Raw genomic sequence first — 20,173 nt, 5'->3', positions numbered from 1 at the left:
AACTATAATTAGATAGATATAATATTGCCTTACATGATTGTCTATATATAACAAGGTATATAAAATTTGTAAAATAAGACAATTTTATTGATATAATTATGATAATATAAAAGGAGTTCAAATAATAAATGGATACATGGAATAAATGATGAGAGTGAAATTAGAGAAAAAGAAAGATGAGAAGAATTATAATAATAGATGAAAGAGAAATAAATGTACCTAAAGAGTCCTTAAGGTAAAAAAGGTAAAGAAAAAAAATTCAAAATAATAAAGAAAATATCTCAAATTTATTATGATTTTGTTTAGAATTCTCTTGTGATATTCATTTTTATTAAGTACCAAAAATATACAAACACTGTAGTACAAATATTTTTGTTATAAACCACTTCATAAGGCCATCCGCAATGGGGCGGACGATGGCACGCCCGATGGCGCGCATCGTCCGCGCCCGCCATCGTCCGCCCCATTGCGGGTGCGTGACATAGGCCGCGGACGATCGTCGCGCCCTATACTAAGGGCGCGGAGTATAGGGCGGACGATGTCCATCGTCCGCGCCATCGTCCGCCCCATTGCGGCCTATGCGGACGATGGCGTAGGTCATCGTCCGCACCATCGTCCGGCCCACTGTGGGATACGCGGACGATGGCACGTGGTTTCGTTTTTTATAAATAGAGTTCATTTGTAATTTCATTTCACGATTTCAGTTTTGAAACTTATTATAACATTTACATAATTACTACGAAATGGATTCAAGTCCCAATAGTCCTATGTTTAGCGGAGAGGCGCGTTGGCCGGGTACAGAACCCGGCGAATATCGTTCATTCGACGCCGACACCCAGTACGATCCCGATTTCAGTACGGAATCGTACGGGTTGTCTGACATGGAGCCGTCTTCCGATCCAGATCCCGAACCCGCCGCGACCGCTTCCGCCCCAGCCAAAAAGAAGCGGAACCGGCCGCGGGCGCAGAAGTTGCCGCCTCCTGGAAATTGCGATGAGTACGCCCCCGGCCGTACGAACTACACCGACGACGAAACCCTCATTTTGGCCCGGTGTTGGGTAGATATATCGGAAGACCCGATTTTCGCGAACAACCAGAGGCATGGCGCGTACTGGGAGCGCATCGCCGGCCTCTACAATGAGGCCAAGCCGCCGACCGCGTACAAGCGCAAACGTGAGCAACTCTGCAAGCACTGGGATCAAGTGAAGAAGCAAGTGAACTTGTACGCGGCGGAGTTCGAGAAGTCCACGTGGGCACAGGGGAGCGGCGAGAGCTTGAGCGACGTGCGCGCTAAAGCGCTGTTGTCGTACCGGTCGATGTACGGCGACTTCAAGCACGAGGCCATCTGGGCGCTCTTGAGGGACAAGCAGAAGTTCCAAGGTGGAATTCTGCACACTGGTGCGCCGAAGAGGACGAAGACCACCGAAGCTGGTGATTACACGAGCAGCGGCAGCGGCAATCACCCCGGTTGACCTCAACAGGACGTACGTGGATGAAGGGAGTTCCGACACAAACCGGTGTCCTCCCGGTGTCCTCCCGGCGTCAAGGCTGCGAAGGCCAAGGGGAAGGCGGCCGCGACCTCATCCTCGACCGCTGCAAACCCATCTCCGTTCCCGGAAATGCTCCCAACCCAGACGGCCACCGCGTTTGAGTCGTTGGCAACAGCGTCGATGGCGAGGACGTTATTGCAGACGTACAAGGCCCTCAAGAAGTGTACTGACCCCGACGAAGCCGAATATCTCCGGGCGTTAATTGATGAGCTGCGTCGGAAGTTGGGAATTGCACCGACTTAGTGATTTTTTTTTGTAAGTTGAATGGTGTAACATTTTTTTATTAATGCGTCGCCATTTGTTATCTAGACGTTTTTTATTTACTCGTTACTTGTTATTTGAAAACATTTAAATTAATTAAACAAAACAATAAAATGATGATGTGGCGCGCCTTAGGGCCCCCCACTGCAGGTGGGGAGAAGGACGATAAAACTGATGACGTGGCGCGCCTTAGGGCGCCCCACTGCTGATGCCCTAAATAACATTAAAGTGAAATCCTTTTGTTACTAATAGTCTAATACAGTAATACTAACTTCCAAAAGATTTGTTCATAATTTTATGTTAGGAAATAAATATAATTCGTTTCATTCATTAGTAGTAGTACATTATTTATTTTAATTTTCCACTTTAAGGAAAAAGATCATCTATTATTGGTTATAGATCTCCTACTATATAAACTTAATGACGTGAAAATTATAAGTCAAAGGCTAAATTCGTCATTTCAAAAGAGTGTTAGAACACATTTTCTAAACCCCCAAAAATGGAAAATTACAGACGAAAAAGTGTATTACTATTGTAACTCTTTTTTCTTTGTTTTCTTTCACCGACTACTGAAGCAACGCCAGAATAAAAAACCCATTGGAAAAAAGTGAACTTGGATCGAATATATGAGTAATTGTTACATATCGAGCAGGTGAGGTGATCAATTTCAGAAGTTTCGCTTCCACGTGGTTGTTATTGGGAAAATCTGCTCACCTAATTTGAGGTCGAGAAAGATGGCTGCTTCTTTTAATTTGTATATTCAATTGTTGTTGCAGTTGACTGATTAATATTGCATGCAATGATTGATATTTGTTGGTTGTTTATTTATTAATCGGATTTTGAGTTGAAAGGTTCGTTTCCAGTGTAGTTCTTGCAGCTCACCAATTCAGGTTTTCTTTTATATGTTTCTTGCATTTTTTTTTTCAATTATTTTCTTTTCTGGGTATTAATTGATTTCATTACTCTGTTAGGTTCTTGAATTTTGGGTTTTGTGATTGATATGGTCGTTGCTGCTTCTTGTTTTGGTGAAAAAGTTGAGTTTTGCTACTGTATTTCATGATTGAAAATCCATATTGATCTTATAATTGAGTTGTTATTTTGTTAGTGATAGGTTTAATTGTTTCCATGGTTCTATAATTTGTATTTGAATAAATTGAATGTTTATTGTTTGTTGCGTTGTTTGCCTATGTTTTAAAGAATCCCATCTCAAATTTGGAAACTTTGAGGTGGGATCTTTTAAGAATTTTGAACTGGATTGAGTATTTATTTGTCATCTTCTGTTGTACTGAATTCTATTTGCATATATGCATTTGAGCCCCACTAGGTTGAATTTAGCTCTTGATTGCGTGTTTCTGAATATTTTAGGGGTTTGAGCATGGGCAACGAGCTCCGTTATGTATGCCTTGTGGAGACAAGGAGGATGCTGTTGCTAATGGGGGTGGTTTTCGGGTTGGTTTTGTTTGTACAGTATTTCGAGCGTCCATATGGGAATGTCTTATCCTCTGTGTTCGAGACTAGCAAGTCTCGTGTAGCTACTATTAAGAACATTTCCAGTAGGGATCCGATTAATAGAGATTCTACAAATTCGAGTGTTGGTGATGAGGGGCCAGATGCTATAAAGGGAAGGTATGATGATACAAGGAATGGTAAAGATGAGTTTGTCTCGGGAAGTGGAAAGACTCTGAATGATAGTTTAGGTGATGGTTTTGGTTTGGAAAATGGGAAAGCTTCAAATGATACTTTTGGTGATGACTTTGTTCTTGAAAATGGTACGAGGATCGTTGATACTTTAGGTGGTGGTTTTCATCTGGAAAATGGGTTGAACGATACTTTAGGCGATGATGATTCTCGTCTGGGAGATGGCAATACCTTCTTGAATGGCACCATAGACGAAGATGGCATTGATCCAGAGGATGAGATTTCTTTGAAGGACTCGTTGGAAATGGATCGCGACTCAATCATTGATACAGCAGTGAGGAATTATATTGAGAGCACTGATGACGGGCTTCAGGAGCTGGAAGAAGCTTCCAGAGCTAATGATTCGATGAAGCATGATGGGAATGGAGACATCGTTCAAAGTATTGGTAGAAACGAAGAACTTGTTTCTAAGGGAACTCCTTCAGTTGCTGAATCACCGTCTAGTTTGCTCTCCCAATCTTTCCCTCCACAAAATCCAGAACCAAGTCGAAGCACTTCTACAGAATCTCCTCCTCCAGATGTAACAACGGGGAAAGAGTCCGACAATTTACTGCTGAAAAGTGAAAATCCCAGCATTCCGAATGCAGATCATTCCAGAAGAACGAAAGAAAGAATTAGTGAACCGGAACCTGCAGTACTAACAATATCTAAAATGAGCAATATGCTCGAGCAGAGTCAGCTCTCGTACCAACCACCGGTATATATATGCACTCAACTAGTGTTAGTTAGACACTTATGGAGCGTATGGTCCATCGTCACTAATTTTTAATCTGTTTGCAGAAGATTCAATGGTCTTCACCTGCAGATCGTGAACTACGAAATGCAAAAGCCCTGATCGAGAATGCTCCGTTGATAGAAAATGAGCCTCAGTTTGATGTTAGCTTGTTTCGCAACTTCTCTGCTTTCAAAAGGTGAGCAAACTTAAAACTCCTTGTAAATTTCTGCAAGTGTTGTTTCTTTGTTGCTGAAATTCTTCACGATTCGAGCTTACTTGTTTAGGTGTTTAATGTTTGCTTATGTTATGAATGTCGTTTTGGAAGTTCGGGCTTTAAATTGCATTAGCATAGCTTAAATTAGGAAACAATCTTGAATCGATTAATTTCTCTATATTGCCTCAAACGCGTTGTTTAGTACGATAAGACTACGATTTGCTTCAGGTGAGAAACATGCTCGTAAAATTACTATCTACATCTGTTCATTCGATTCCAAATTGTTGAGTGCAGGAGCTACGAGTTGATGGAAGAGACTCTCAAGGTTTACATCTACGCTGAAGGCGAAAGGCCTATATTTCACCAGCCGCCTCTTAAAGGCATATATGCCTCCGAAGGGTGGTTCATGAAGCAGCTAAAGTCGTACAAGAAATTCGTCACCAAAAAGCCTAAAAGGCCCACCTCTTCTACTTGCCTTTCAGCACGCGTCAGTTGGAGGTCTCTCTCTACGTTCCCGACTCTCACAATCGCAAGCCCTTGATCGACACGCTAAGCAACTACATCCAGACGATCACCGCCAAATACCCTTTCTGGAACAGAACAACCGGATCCGATCATTTCCTCGTCGCCTGTCACGATTGGGTACATCTCATTTCCTACATACATCGTTGTCAATGATAGAGAAACGCAATATCAGAATCTCATTTATTATTTCGTTTTTCTTCCTCAGGCGCCGGCTGAGACGAGGGAGATCATGACGAACTGCATCCGGTCCCTCTGCAACGCCGACGTGAAAGAAGGGTTCACGTTCGGCAAAGACACATCCCTCCCTGAGACGTACATCCAAACGCCACAAAACCCGCTAAGGCAGCTCGGGGGCCGGCCCCCGTCCCAGAGACGGAATCTCGCCTTCTTCGCGGGCAACATGCACGGCTACCTCCGGCCGATCCTGCTTAAGCAGTGGCACGGCAAGGACCCCGACATGAAGATATTCGGGCAGATACGCAAGAAGGCGAGGGGGCAGACGAGCTACGTGCAGTACATGAAGAGCAGCAAGTACTGCATTTGCGCGCGAGGGTTCGAGGTGAACAGCCCCCGGGTGGTGGAGGCCATATTCTACGAGTGCGTGCCCGTGATCATCTCGGACAACTTCGTCCCCCCCTTCTTTGAGACGCTGAACTGGGAGGCGTTTGCTGTGTTCGTTCTCGAGAAGGATATACCGGACCTGAAGAGGATACTCGAGTCGATACCGAGGAAGAGGTACTTGGAGATGCAGGGGAGGGTGAAGAAGGTGCAGCAGCATTTTCTGTGGCATCAAAAGCCAGTGAAGTATGATGTTTTTCATATGATTTTGCATTCTATTTGGTATAATAGAGTGTTTCAGACTAGATCTTAGTCATTATACTTTACTGTTTGTAGATGTCTACACACAAGTTTTTTTTTTTTGTTTTGTTTTTTGTGTTCATAGTGATAGCAAGAATGAAAATTTGTAAAAATAAAGGGTGAATTGGTTGATCAGATCAACTCAAAAGATCATAAAATCTTTCTTTGTAAATAGTTTGGAAGATAGTAATCTCTCTTTTCAGTTGTAATCTCTCTCTCTTTCCCCTCACACACACACACACACTCTTCACTCTTCACTCTGTGCGTGTGTGCCACATAGTATATATCAAGAAACAAATAATTACATAGATTTGGAGTCATTCAACATGTGAAGCAAGAAAACTATCAGTTCAAACCCAATATGTAATTAGAACTAAATCAAACAAAATCATGAATAATGGATAGCATATTCGATTCTTATTTGATCCCTGTATCCCATTGAATTTTCAAATGGGATAAGGCTAAAACACAATAAGTTTAGTTTGATTTTTAAATTATGTATAGTTCATGTGTCCCTTTGTCCCATTGATCTTATGATGATTTTTAGTATGAACCTAAATACAATATGACAAATATTGCTTCTATTATTAACTTAATAGCCCCAGTCAAAACTTTTAGTATAACATACAAACTATAATGTTTTAGTATTGTCATTATTACTCACAATTTTTAAACTTGTTTTGAAATATTGAAAAAAGTATTCTTGATTGTTACCGCAGATGCAGGATTTTACTGCTGAAAGGGGCCATTTTAGAAATTTTCTTCATTTTTCATAATTCTTAAATAAATTTAATAGCGCATTGAAAAGAGTAAAATTTAATGAATAATAATAAAAATAGAAAACACATGCAAAGCTAGAATTATGCAGTATATTTCAAACAAATGACAGATATTCATTCCTATAAATTATAATTGTATTCGCTTGATTATGGATTATATTATTCTCTAATAGTAGTACTACTTAGAAAACGAGAATTATTCAATATAATCAAACAAACGACGCAGAATTTTTCAAATTTTCCTTTTTCATAATTCAGATGCAATCTCACAACATACACAAGATAATAATCTCTTAAACATTCTGAAATGCAAAAACATTAATTAAACTTCAAAATTCAGTTTTTGGGAACCCATGCTCCATGCAGACCATAAGGGAGACCATACGGGAATTTCGCCCTCGCAATTTCTTCGAAAGTAGTTCCATCCAACACCAACGCAAATCCATCACCATTCTTCTCACTAATCATCGAGATCACAACACCTGCAACCGTATTTACATTTTCAGTATACAACAATTAGATCTTCAATAATCAAACTTACTACTAATATAAGATGTAATTAATTCTCGATCGAAAAACTCACCATCATCTTCCTCTGTCGCGCCAAGCCTAGCCACAAAAAAGGGCTCTGAGGGCACAGATCCTTCCTCAGACCAGTTCTTAGCCTTCTTCTCGAATAAATCGATCTACACATACCAATATAATTAAATTAACACAAACTCACAAGTCCAAACTTAAGGAAATCTTGAGTAATGAATACCTTTTTGAAAATAAGGTAATTTTATAAATTTAAGATGTTTCTTCAGATACAACAGAAAAATATTTTTGGAATAAAGTTTTGAGTAATGAATACCTTGGTTAGGGTATTTGGGAAGTTGCAAGGCCTTTGAGCACCACAAGCATAAGCATAGCGATATTTCTTCCCCAAAAAGTTAGGGTTAATGCTACACATATCCATTCCTCTACCGTGCTCATTTGGATCCAATGCCGCCTCTAATGTCCCATTTGGACTCCCATCAATTGGAATCCTAAATCTCCCAACCCTTCATAATCATTAAAAAAAAATGAACATCAAAATTGATATAGATATAGTAACAAACAAATACTAATTAGAAAGAGACTAGACCTTGCATCAGGCAACACATCTTGGCCGTTGCGCGAGCGAAGATTTTGAAGCGTAAGGTTTTGAAGAATGTTAGTATCGGCGTTATGTTCACAGCAATCAGCAATGACGGCCGTGACTCTCCCATCTTCATCTTTCTCTTCGTAAGCATTGATGTAATGAAACGTCACAAACAAAGGAACCTCCACACTTGCCACCTTATAATTAATAAAACAAACAAATATTACTATTTTCGCACATAATAAAAAAAGGGGAACAAAGTGAACTTACGATTTTGCCGCTAGCTTTGCACATAATATGCATGAACCCTTTAGACTCCGGATGCCATTCAAACTTATACAAAGGTGTGGGCTCCGCCTTTAGCAAATTCTGTGCACAATACCTAAGTGGCATCTCCGGGACCACCACATAGTTCTCAGTCACCGGGAACGAGTGGACCCACCCGGGGGATGGCCCGCCCCGACAATTCACCCGCCCAATCACTTTCCTCTCATTCTACCCGGGCTCCATCCTAACCACTTGGTAACCCGGGTTGATTAAATCGGGTAACAAAGTAATAAAGTCAGTATCAGTGACAATTGGATGGGCTGAGTGGATCAGCCCGCCCAAATTGTCACTATACTCAAACTTCCCCAACGTGTCTAAAGTGTCGGGGTCTATGACAATAGACCCCTTTTGGGTCTCGGTCAAGCAAACAACCCGTCCGTCGCCTAGCTTCACGACACCCGTGTTGGCGTTGTCGGTGAGCGAGGCGCCGGACAGGAGCTTGGCTAGGTCGCCTATGTAGGCCAAGAAGTTGTCGGTTTTGGGGGCCTCGGAGAATTCACGGTAGCAAAGTTTTTTATTTTTTTGGGAGGCTTTGTAGGCGTCGGACTCGATTTGGCGGTGGCCCATCACGAGGCGGCCGGAGTCGAAGTTGAGGCGGACGAGGGTGGCGTAGCCGTCGAAGAGGTGCCGGAAGTTGTAGTCTCCGATGTGCCATAGGCCCGGCCCGTTTCTTAGATATGTTCCGTTCTGCATGATAGCAAAATTGTGACATTATTTAATTTGTTATACACGTATGCATTTTGGACTATGGTGGAATAAAATAAAATTTGGAATTGGACTAGGCACGTCACTATAGTCCAACCCTATTGTCACATGATTTGTTAATAGGAATCAATCCTTGATTTTAATTTTTTAGTGCTTTAGATTACAAGAACATTTTCGATCATAACAAGATTGAAAACACATAGTGCATACCAGCCATTGTGGGATTTCTCCTTGAACTTGAAGCTCTCCTTGCCATCTCTCTTGCTTAACACTAGTCCAAGCAACATGTTTCTCATTAACATTTTCACCTTCTTGATTTGCAACAACTTCAGAAGGGGGGTTTGTAGCAACTTGGGAGATAGCTAACAGTGGGCGATTCTCATTCGAAACCCTATTCGGGAAAGTTTTCCCGAACAAGGACGACCCATGTTTATCTCGATGAGAGGTGTCGATTCTTTTCGACTGAGTGAAGGGGGCGATGGGAGAAATTCTTAAGGAAGCCATTGATGCTAAAGAGTTGATGAGTGTGTATTTGTATGTTTGATTGTGATTGTGATTGTGAGGTAAAAGAAACAAGGCTGCGAAAACGTATTTATAGGTGCTAATTGAGGTTGGCAAAAAATTTTAGGTATAGTGTAGAAGTAGAGTGTTGAGTAATTTTTTTATGGAAAGTAGTGGAATCTTGAATGATGGGATTCCATTTTACTATAAGACATGTGATGAATCGGCGAATTTCTGATGTTAGTGAATGCAGGAAGATGCAGATCACGACACAGAGATTTTTACGTGGTTCGATTTACTGAGGTAAATCTACGTCCACGGGAAGAAATGAGGGCCGAGTTGTATTGCTTGATCTGTTTTCTTACAGCTTACAATACAGACTAGCTATTTTGTATCTTTATCTCTAGAAAGCGAGAGAGTCTATTTAGCACCTCCTATCTATCTGATCTAGGTTCTATTTATACATTGAACCTAGATCGTGGCATGCAGCCGTTTACTAGGTAGTGGATGTCGTGGAGATCGTGGCGATCTTGCATGGGTCCACTATCCTGCATGAGTTAATGACTGCTTGACACCACTAAATAGATCGTGGGTGTAGTGGAGGTGGAAATCCTGCATGAGTCCACTATCTCCTAGTTCGGTCGAATGCTGAGACCGAACTGCTGAATTATGGCCGAGCAGCTTTTGCCGATCTGAGAGTAGAGCTTGATGCCGACCTGAGAGCAGAGTTTGATTGGTTGGCTTTTACCGAGCTGTAGGCTGGGGCCGAACTCTTTGGTTGTGCCGAACTGAACTCTGATACTCTTTAGTCATGCCGAACTGATACTCTTTCTTGGGCTTTAGGCTGATGGGCTTTACTGCTGTTGGGCTTGTTTAGTACGTACTCCATCACTACCCCCCCCGGAAAGCGAAGTGAATTACTTCGGCATTCTGGATAAAGGTACGGGGTAAGTCGATGTTTGTCCTTGGTCTTATGAAGTGAACTCTTCTTTGACCGGACTCGTCTTTGGTCTGATGAAATAAACATCTTTGACCGGACTCGTCTTTGGTCTGATGAAATAAACATCTTTGACCGGACTAAGCTTGTGTCCTAATTTGGCGAGTTTTATCGCTCGGATCGGACTTTCCGTTGTCCTAATTTGGGGATCGGACTTTCCCTTGTCCTAATTTGGGGATCGGACTTTCCCTTGTCCTAATTCGGCGAGTTTATCGCGTGGATCGGACTTTCCCTTGTCCTAATTCAGGCAAGTTTTATCGCGAGAACCGGACTTTTGTTGCAGTTCGTTTCAGACGAAGTGCTTGTTTAAGCTGAATTGCGGTCTTGTATCTTCTGTAGAAGCTTGGACTTCACAATCGTTGGCTTATTGCAGCTCGTTTCAGACGAACTGCTTGTTTAAGCTGAATCGTGGTCTTGTATCTTCTGTAGAAGCTTTGACTCACAATCGTTGGCTTATTGCAGCTCGTTTCAGACGAACTGCTTGTTTAAGCTGAATCGTGGTCTTGTATCTTCTGTAGAAGCTTTGACTCACAATCGTTGGCTTGTATATGTTCTAAGAAGGGGATCAGCCTTCGAAGAACAAGATACCTCAGTAACATTTGTAAGAGACGACACGCACATAGACAGACAAAACGCACAGAGACAAATAAAGACCAAGTAAACCAAATAAAGCACATTGACTGAACAGGACGCAAGACTGACTGACCGGACTGTCTCTTACAAATGGAACTTTTTGAGGTTGGAAATGTGCCATGTTCGGGGTACCTGTTCTCCTGACATGTGAGCCAATTTGTAAGACCCTTTGCCGAGGACTTCTGACACCCGATACGGACCTTCCCATGTGGGTTCGAGCTTGCCCAGCTTTTCTGCTCGGCTTACTTCGTTGTTTCTCAAGATGAGATCTCCCACTTGAAATTGCAGCTTCTTCACCCTTTGGTTGTAATACCGGGCTACTTGCTCCTTGTACTTGGCTGCTTTTATGCATGCCAATTCTCTTCTTTCTTCGGCAAGATCTAGCTCGGCTCTCAGTCCGTCGTCATTCATTTCTGAGGAGAAATTTAGAGTTCGGGGACTGGGTACGCCGATCTCCACCGGAATTACGGCTTCAGTGCCGTACACCAGACTGTACGGAGTTTCACCGTTGGAGGTTGTGGGTGTAGTTCGGTAGGACCATAGGACTTGAGGGAGATTTTCTACCCATTGTCCTTTGGCTTGTTCTAACCGAGCTTTTAACCCTTTCACCAGGATACGATTTGTTACCTCCGTTTGTCCGTTTGCTTGTGGATGAGAGACCGAAGTGAACCGCTGTTGAATATTCAGCTCTTGGCACCAATTCTTGAACGTCTTGTCGGTGAACTGAGTCCCGTTATCCGAGATGAGGATGTGGGGTATGCCAAATCGGCACACTATGTTCTTCCAGACGAAGTCCAATGCCTTTGAGCTCGTTATCGCAGCTAATGGTTCAGCTTCCACCCACTTCGTGAAGTAGTCCACGGCAACGATTAGGAATTTCATTTGCCGAGGAGCTTGAGGAAGTGGTCCCACTATGTCTATGCCCCATTGCATGAAAGGCCAAGGGCTCTGCATAGTGGATAGATCGGTCTGCGGCATCCTTGGGATATTTGCATGGATTTGGCACTTCGGGCAGGTCTTGACGAGCTGCACTGCTTCTTGTACCAAGGTTGGCCAATAATATCCCCATCTTAGAACTTTTTTAGCTAAAGCTCTAGCTCCGATGTGGCTGCCGCACGATCCTTCATGAACTTCTCTGAGGATGTAGTCCGTCTCTTCTGGTCCTACGCACCGCAATAACGGCTGGAGGTAAGACTTTCTAAAGAGGACTCCTTCATGAAGTTCGTACCGAAGTGCTCGGCACGTGATCTTCCGAGCTTCTCTCTTATCCTCGGGCAATTGTCCTTGATCCAGATACTGCAAGATTGGCGTCATCCAGTTCGGCGAGCTGGATACTGAACGTACCTCGGCTTCATCAATGCTTCGATGCATTAATTCTTCCGCCTTTGAGCTCGGATCTGAGGCCAACTTACTTAAGGTATCTGCTCGGCTATTTTCCGCTCTGGGAATGCGGATTATCCGAAAATAGGAGAAACTTTGGCTGATGCTTTGCGCTTTGTCCAAATACTTCTTCATTCTCTCGTCACGAGCTTCACTTGTACCCAACATGTGATTTACTATGACTTGTGAATCACAATGGACTTTGAGAGATTTGACAAGCAGACTTTGCGCTAACTGGAGTCCGGCCAGGAGGGCTTCGTACTCGGCTTCATTATTAGTAGTGGGGAATAGGAACCGGAGTGAGTAGGTTACCTCGTGTCCGTTGGGAGCGACAAGTAAAATACCAGCTCCACTTCCCATCTTGTTTGAAGCTCCATCTACGAATCCGCTCCAGCAGTCCGGCGGCTCTTCTTCGGATTCCAAGGGCTGTGCTAGTTCGGCATTGGCAGAATTTTTCTGTTCGGCAATGACAGGGATTGCTTGATCGAACTTGGCCTCTGCAAGAAAATCTGCCAAGGCTTGTCCCTTGATGGCTTTTCGAGGTAGGTACTCGATTGAGTGTTCTCCCAGCTCTATGGCCCATTTGGCGATTCTGCCTGATGCTTCTGGCTTGGTCAAAACTTGCCGAAGAGGCAGATCGGTTAAGACGCATATCTTGTGAGCATAGAAGTACGGCCGCAGTCTCCTTGCTGCATTTACTAACGCCAGAGCAATTTTCTCCAGAGGTTGATACCTTGTTTCTGGACCTCTTAATGCTCGGCTTGTAAAGTAGATGGGAAACTGCTTTAGGCCTTCTTCTCGTACAAGCACCGCGCTAATGGTTTGATCGGATGCCGCTAAGTATAAGAAAATTACTTCGGCTTCGGTTGGAGCAGAGAGAATAGGAAGCTCGGCTAGATAACTTTTGAGCTCGTCAAAGGCCTTTTTCTGCTCGGCTCCCCACTCGAACTTTGGTGCCTTTTTCAACACCTTGAAGAACGGCAGTTGCTTTTCGGCTGCTTGGGAAAGGAATCGATTCAGTGCGGCTAGACATCCGGTTAGCCTTTGCACGTCATGTATGGACTTCGGCATTGCCATGTTCTGAACGACTTGAACTTTTGAGGGGTTTGCCTTGAGTCCGTCCTTGGAAACCAAACAACCCAGAAACTTTCCCGAATCTACCAAAAAGGTACATTTTTGGGGGTTGAGTTTGAGGTTGGCTTTTCGGAGCACGTTGAGAGTGGATTTGAGGTTGTCTTCGTACTCCGAAGTGCTTTTGCTTTTGACAACTATATCGTCAACATACACTTCGACCTCCTTTCCAATCAGGTGCCGAAAAAGCTTGTCTACCATCCTTTGATAAGTGGCTCCGGCATTCTTTAAACCGAATGGCATCTTTTTATAAGCGAAAATGCCGAAATCGGTAATGAAAGCTGTTTTCGGAGCGTCACTCTCATCCATCAACACTTGGTGATATCCTTTGTATAAATCAAGAAAACAGAAAATTTCGAAGCCGATCAAAGCTTCTACTTTTTTATCTATATTCGGAAGGGGATAGCAATCTTTAGGACAGTGCTTGTTTAGATCGGTAAAATCTATGCACATCCGCCATCCTCCTCCTTTTTTCTTGATCATCACAGGATTAGCCACCCAAGAAGGATATTTCACCTCGAATAGTACATCCGCTTTTAGTAATTGGCGGACTTCGTCATGGATGACTTGGCTTCTTTCTGCCGCAAAGAGTCTTTGCTTCTGTTTTACTGGCCGGATTGAAGGATCAATATTTAACCGATGAGTGATTACCTCGGGGGGCACTCCGGTCATGTCCAACGGAGACCATGCAAAGACATCTTTGTACTCCTTGAGGAGCTGAATGGTCTTTTCCCGGAGTAGAGGCGTTCCTGCGAAGCCGATCTTGACCGCTCTGGATGGATCATCTTCGTATAACTGAACGGTCATTGAGTTCGGCTCTGAAGTGACTTCGGTCATCTCGCTTGCCTCTGACTCCGGTTGCTGTGATTGCTATGCTTGATGGTGCCGAACTGATTGCTCGGCACTTTTAAGCGCAACCTGCAGACATTCTTTTGCTCTCTTTTGATCACCTCGGATGACTGCTATCCCACCTTTAGTGGGGATCTTGATGGTGAGGTGATAAGTAGAGCAAACGGCCCGAACTGTGTTGAGCCAGTCTCTCCCCAGGATGATGTTGTACGGGGACCGAGCTTTCACCACAAAGAACTCGATCATCGTATTGGAGCTTGTAGGCGCTTTTCCCACCGTGATCGGAAGGCTGATAATACCTTCAGGGCGGGTGTCCTCCTGGGCGAAACTTTTCAGAGGAAGTGGAGCCGGACTGAGCCGAGCTGGATCCACTTCCATTTTATCGAAACATTCTTTAAAAAGAATGCTGACTGACGCTCCTGTATCCACAAATACTCTGTGGATCAGTTTGTTTGCCACTCCGGCTTGAATGACAATAGCGTCTTGGTGAGGAGAGATGGCTGGGACGGGATCGGCATCTGAAAATGTAATCACTTCGTCTTTCTTCAGCCTTTTATGTGTTGGCTCCTCTTGATTGGAACCTCTGCGTTCTGCTTTTAGGGACGACTTAGTCTTCCCGGCAGGGAGAGCATCAATAGTCTGGATTACTCCATCATATTGCGGCTCGTCGTCGTCTTCGGGATCCTCATGCCTTTTCGGATCCTGAGGATTGCAGTTCGCACCTCTCTGCCTTTTGTTCTTTTTCGGCTGCTTGCTTTGGTATTTTTTAACGTTCCTGTTTTCACAAGAACATCAATACCTGCAGCCAAATCTCGGCACTCCTCGGTATCGTGTCCGTGGGCTTGATGGAAGGAGCAATATTGATCCTGAGGTCGCCGCACGGCTGATTTCGTCATCCGCTTTGGTCTTTCGAACATATCGGAATGTAGTTCGAAAATTTCCGCTCTTGACTGTTCAGTGGTACGAACTGAGCGGGCGGCTTCTCGGGGTTGAGACGTGGCCCCAATCTGCCTTGCACCGGAGCCCTTTGAATTCTTTCAAATGGAGTCCGGCGAGGATGCCCCTGATCGCTATGATCGGGCTTCCTTCTGTCTCCTCGGGACGATGAGCTGTCTAACGACCGTTTGCGACGGTCTGCCTCATCGGCCCGGGAGTACTGGTCCACAATGTCCCACATTTCCTGAGCTGTCTGCGGACCGCACTCAACGAGCTTCCTGTAGAGAGCTCCAGGCAGGATTCCATTTTGGAATGCCGAGATGACAAGCAGATCGTTGAGATCGTCTACTTGCAGGCATTCCTTGTGGAATCTTGTCATAAAGTCGCTGATTTTTTCGTCGCGACCTTGACGAATAGAAAGCAGCTGAGCCGAAGTGATCCGGGCTTCCGCTTTCTGAAAGAACCTCCTGTGGAAAGCATCCATTAGATCTCGGTAGGATCTAATGCTGCCTTGAGGAAGGCTGTCGAACCACCTTCTGGCGTTCCCGATGAGCAGCTCGGGGAACAGCTTGCACATGTGGACCTCGTTGAGACCCTGGTTCGCCATGTTATATTGATAGCGTCCCAAGAAATCATGAGGATCCACGAGTCCGTCATAGGTTATCGACGGAGTTCGGTAGTTCCGCGGCAAAGGAGTTCGGGTGATATCGTCCGAGAACGGAGTCTTTAATGCTCCGTACATGGCGAACCCGACATCTCTTCGGTACGGAGGAGATGGAGTTCTCCTGTGGTTCCGGTACCGAGGAGGAACAGGAACATGTCGGGGTTGAGGATTCTTTCTCCTGGAAGACACGTCACTACTGCGGTAGTGACTTTCATGCCTAGATGAGGAGGGAGAATCCGTCGTTGTCTTCTCCGGCTGTTGGCTCTTCTGCAGGAAGGTTAAGAACTCCTCCTGCTTCTCGGCCAAGAACAGCTTGACAGCTTCATTTAAATCGGGCTGCTGGGAAGACTCGGTGCGATGACTCCTGGAGGGGCTTGTTCCTTCTTCGTGAGAACCGGAGGTAGATGTCTCCCGAGGCCGTTTTTCAGACCTGCGAGCTGGACTAGCTTCCTCACGGTTATCACGAACGGTATTATGGGTGTTATGTGATCTGGTATGCATTTTTTTTTTGGGTGGAAAAAGGGTCAAAAATTCGCTTTATCACAAATTTGGTTCTCTGTTTCCCACAGACGGCGCCAGTGATGAATCGGCGAATTTCTGATGTTAGTGAATGCAGGAAGATGCAGATCACGACACAGAGATTTTTACGTGGTTCGATTTACTGAGGTAAATCTACGTCCACGGGAAGAAATGAGGGCCGAGTTGTATTGCTTGATCTGTTTTCTTACAGCTTACAATACAGACTAGCTATTTTGTATCTTTATCTCTAGAAAGCGAGAGAGTCTATTTAGCACCTCCTATCTATCTGATCTAGGTTCTATTTATACATTGAACCTAGATCGTGGCATGCAGCCGTTTACTAGGTAGTGGATGTCGTGGAGATCGTGGCGATCTTGCATGGGTCCACTATCCTGCATGAGTTAATGACTGCTTGACACCACTAAATAGATCGTGGGTGGTGGAGGTGGAAATCCTGCATGAGTCCACTATCTCCTAGTTCGGTCGAATGCTGAGACCGAACTGCTGAATTATGGCCGAGCAGCTTTTGCCGATCTGAGAGTAGAGCTTGATGCCGACTTGAGAGCAGAGTTTGATTGGTTGGCTTTTACCGAGCTGTAGGCTGGGGCCGAACTCTTTGGTTGTGCCGAACTGAACTCTGATACTCTTTAGTCATGCCGAACTGATACTCTTTCTTGGGCTTTAGGCTGATGGGCTTTACTGCTGTTGGGCTTGTTTAGTACGTACTCCATCAACATGGTATGGCAACCTACAATCATGGACGCTTTGTGGGCGAAATAGTTCATTATCACTAAAGAAAAAAATGGGAATGCCCTTCTTTGTTACTAGTCTCCTAACACACCAAGTAAAAGTTTAATTTGGTGCATGTAAATTGTTTGCAACAAAATTAATTTAATAGTACAACTTTAATTTGGTGGATGTAAAATTATTTGCGATAAAATTAATCTAACAGTACAACTTTTGTATTCATTCATGTCTTGTTCAAAGCAAAATTTAAAACTTGAAAAATGTTCAAACTTATCTAATACTATTAGGGATCGTTCGGTTGGCAAGATTATATCTTGAGATTAAATTTGTATTGTGTTTATTTTATGATATTGAATTTTACAACTTAATCCTAGATGGATAGTTATCAATATTTAGTCATAGCCATCCATTTCAACTAAAATAATCAAACAACTTAATTATAGATTATATCTTGCTAGTACTATTTTATGTAGGAAACCGATCACCACCTTAACATATTAGTATTCTTGTAATACCCCTATACAAGCATTTAAGTTATTATAGTTTCCAAATCCTAGCTCTACACATAGATATAATAAGTGTTTTAGAAATTGGACCGGAATAGCAGGTCGGATCGATTTGGCCGTGAATCGGTGCCTAGTCCAGTCTAGTTTGTGCTATTAAACTAGTTGACAGTTGAGTCGTTTGGACTGGACCGGGTAAATCGACTGGTTTGACCGGAAATCAGTGACCAATTGAATCAGTTTTTTCATTTTCATATATATATCTCAAACATTATAAAACTAGTCCTAAAGGAATTAAACCCTGGACCTCCTTGTCCTTGTTATTTAACTATGTCCACCACTCCACTATTTTCATTTTTATGACGTAACATGAACTTTATTTAAAATTATATAAACCCCCGAAATTTATTACTTATATGTATTCAATTTTATATTCTTGTAAATAAATACTTACTAAAATTAGAAATTTATATATTAAGAGTATTTATTATAATTACAATAAAATCTATAATATACATACATGGGTGTGTTATGGTGACACCATAGTTAAAATGACAACTTGACAATTTTAGCAATCGATCTACGATAGTAAGCAATATGTGATATATAGTCAAACAATTCGACATATAGTTCCAAACAATCTGTGAATCGAAATCAGAGCACTATGGTGACACCATAGTTTAAATGATAACTTAGGCAAGCAATATGCGGTACATAAGCAAGCAATCTGCGATACATAGGGAAACAACTCGACATATTGTTCCAAGCAATCCGTGATACGAAATCAGAGATAATCAAGTGATCCGCTATTTATATGCAAGCAAGCCTGCCACGTGGCAGACTAAGGTTGAATCTACTCCTAGATCTAAGGCTCCTCATTAGTGGTAGGTTGTCATTTTAATTTGGTTTGTCATTTTAGTACAATCCTATACATAGATAATATATTTATTTACTTAATTATGTACTCCCTCTGTCCCATTAAAAATTAAACGTTTTCCTTTTTGGATTGTCCCATTAAAAATGAAACGTTTCCTAAAATAGAAACATCTCTATCTCTACTTTTTCAACTCTCTTACTTAATTTCTACATTAAATCACAAAACATCACTACATAAAAACCTAAACCCGAGCCAATTTTCAATTCCCTAAACCCTAAACCCGTACCGATTTCCAAATGTTGCATATTTAATAGGACAAATGGAGTATAAATTTTAATACTCTCTCCGTCTCATAAAATATGGGCAATTGAAATAACCAGAGAATTAATACACAATTGGTAAAGTAAAAAGATGAGAAGAATGGTAGTTAAAGTAATGTTAATGGATACTGAGACCCACATTATTATTAGTGTTTAATGAGTTGTAATGGTAGACATAGTGGTATAAGATGTAAATAAATTGATGTATATGAGTAATGTGTTGGGAATAACTTTTCATAAATGGAAATGTCTATATTTTTATGGGACGAGCGAAAATGCAAAGTGCACATATTTTAATGGGACGGATGGAGTAGTATTAAGTCTGCTACCTGACTTATACTCCCTCCGACCCATTAGAAATGAAACATTTACTTTTCGGCACAAGATTTATATACTGTTGTTTTAAGAGTTAATGAGGAGAGAATAAAGTAAGAAAAATGAAAAAGTAGAGATGATGTCATTTTTTGAAACGTTCATTTTTTAATTGGAGCCCATAAAGGAAAACGTTTCATTTTTAATGGGACATATGAAGTATTAATTAATCTTTTCAAGAGTGGTCTTTTTTAGAAATCCCTATTTATTATTTATAGAATAAATTTTATGCCGTCAAGGTTACAGAATTATAAAACTTCTTTTGAACACCTCTTGTATATATTATCAAATCGGACTTTTCCAGCACACGTGACATTGCAATACTAGCACCACCTAGATAATAATAATCACTACCCAATTTATTGGGATTCTTGGGTAATGAAAGACACTCACCATTTAATCCGTTAAAGTAGTTTTCAATTAATATGGAAAGCTAAATGTTATGTTAACATTGGTTAAGAAACGATAAATCACCAAGACCTTGTCTTCCAGTTAATACCACAAAAGACTTATCTTAGCGTTAGTCCTTATAGTGCAATACCACACCGACATTGTTCATTTCCCAAGATAAGACAATTTTCAGACTAACGTCACATCTTTCACGATAAGTGGTCAAAGTCTATTTAAGTTGTGAAATAGTTTTCCTTCTTCAAGAATCGACAAGTTACCTACTGTGAACGTTGCTCACAACTCGGCAACTATGTCGAAAACTTAGACTCATTTTACTTTCTTATGCATTTATATGTAAGACACATTGCATAAAATAATACTACAGGATATAAAATCCGTTTATTGGATAGTACTCCCTCCGTTCCTCAATTCAATATGATATGGCTAATAACAATTCTCAAATAAAATAATACTACAGGATATAAAATCCGTTTATTGGATAGTACTCCCTCCGTTCCTCTGTTTATTGGATATAAAATCTGTTTATTGGATATAAAATATGTAGCAGAAGCGTTTCATTTTGAGCACTCGTTTTAAAA

The 20,173-nt window shown here is 42.3% G+C and overlaps 2 pseudogenes; one reads left to right on the top strand and one right to left on the bottom strand.

Annotated features, from left to right (window-relative positions):
• The first annotated feature begins 2,326 nt into the window (after positions 1-2,326).
• On the top strand, positions 2,327-6,030 carry LOC121782087 (annotated as a pseudogene).
• Positions 6,031-6,828: 798 nt separating this feature from the next.
• LOC121782092 lies at positions 6,829-9,299 on the bottom strand (annotated as a pseudogene).
• Positions 9,300-20,173: the final 10,874 nt, after the last annotated feature.

This window comes from Salvia splendens, chromosome 20, assembly GCF_004379255.2.
Source record: "Salvia splendens isolate huo1 chromosome 20, SspV2, whole genome shotgun sequence".
In the NCBI taxonomy this organism is placed as follows: Eukaryota; Viridiplantae; Streptophyta; class Magnoliopsida; order Lamiales; family Lamiaceae; genus Salvia; species Salvia splendens.
Note: the sequence above shows the minus strand (reverse complement) of the source record. Positions and strands in the feature narration are given on the sequence as shown.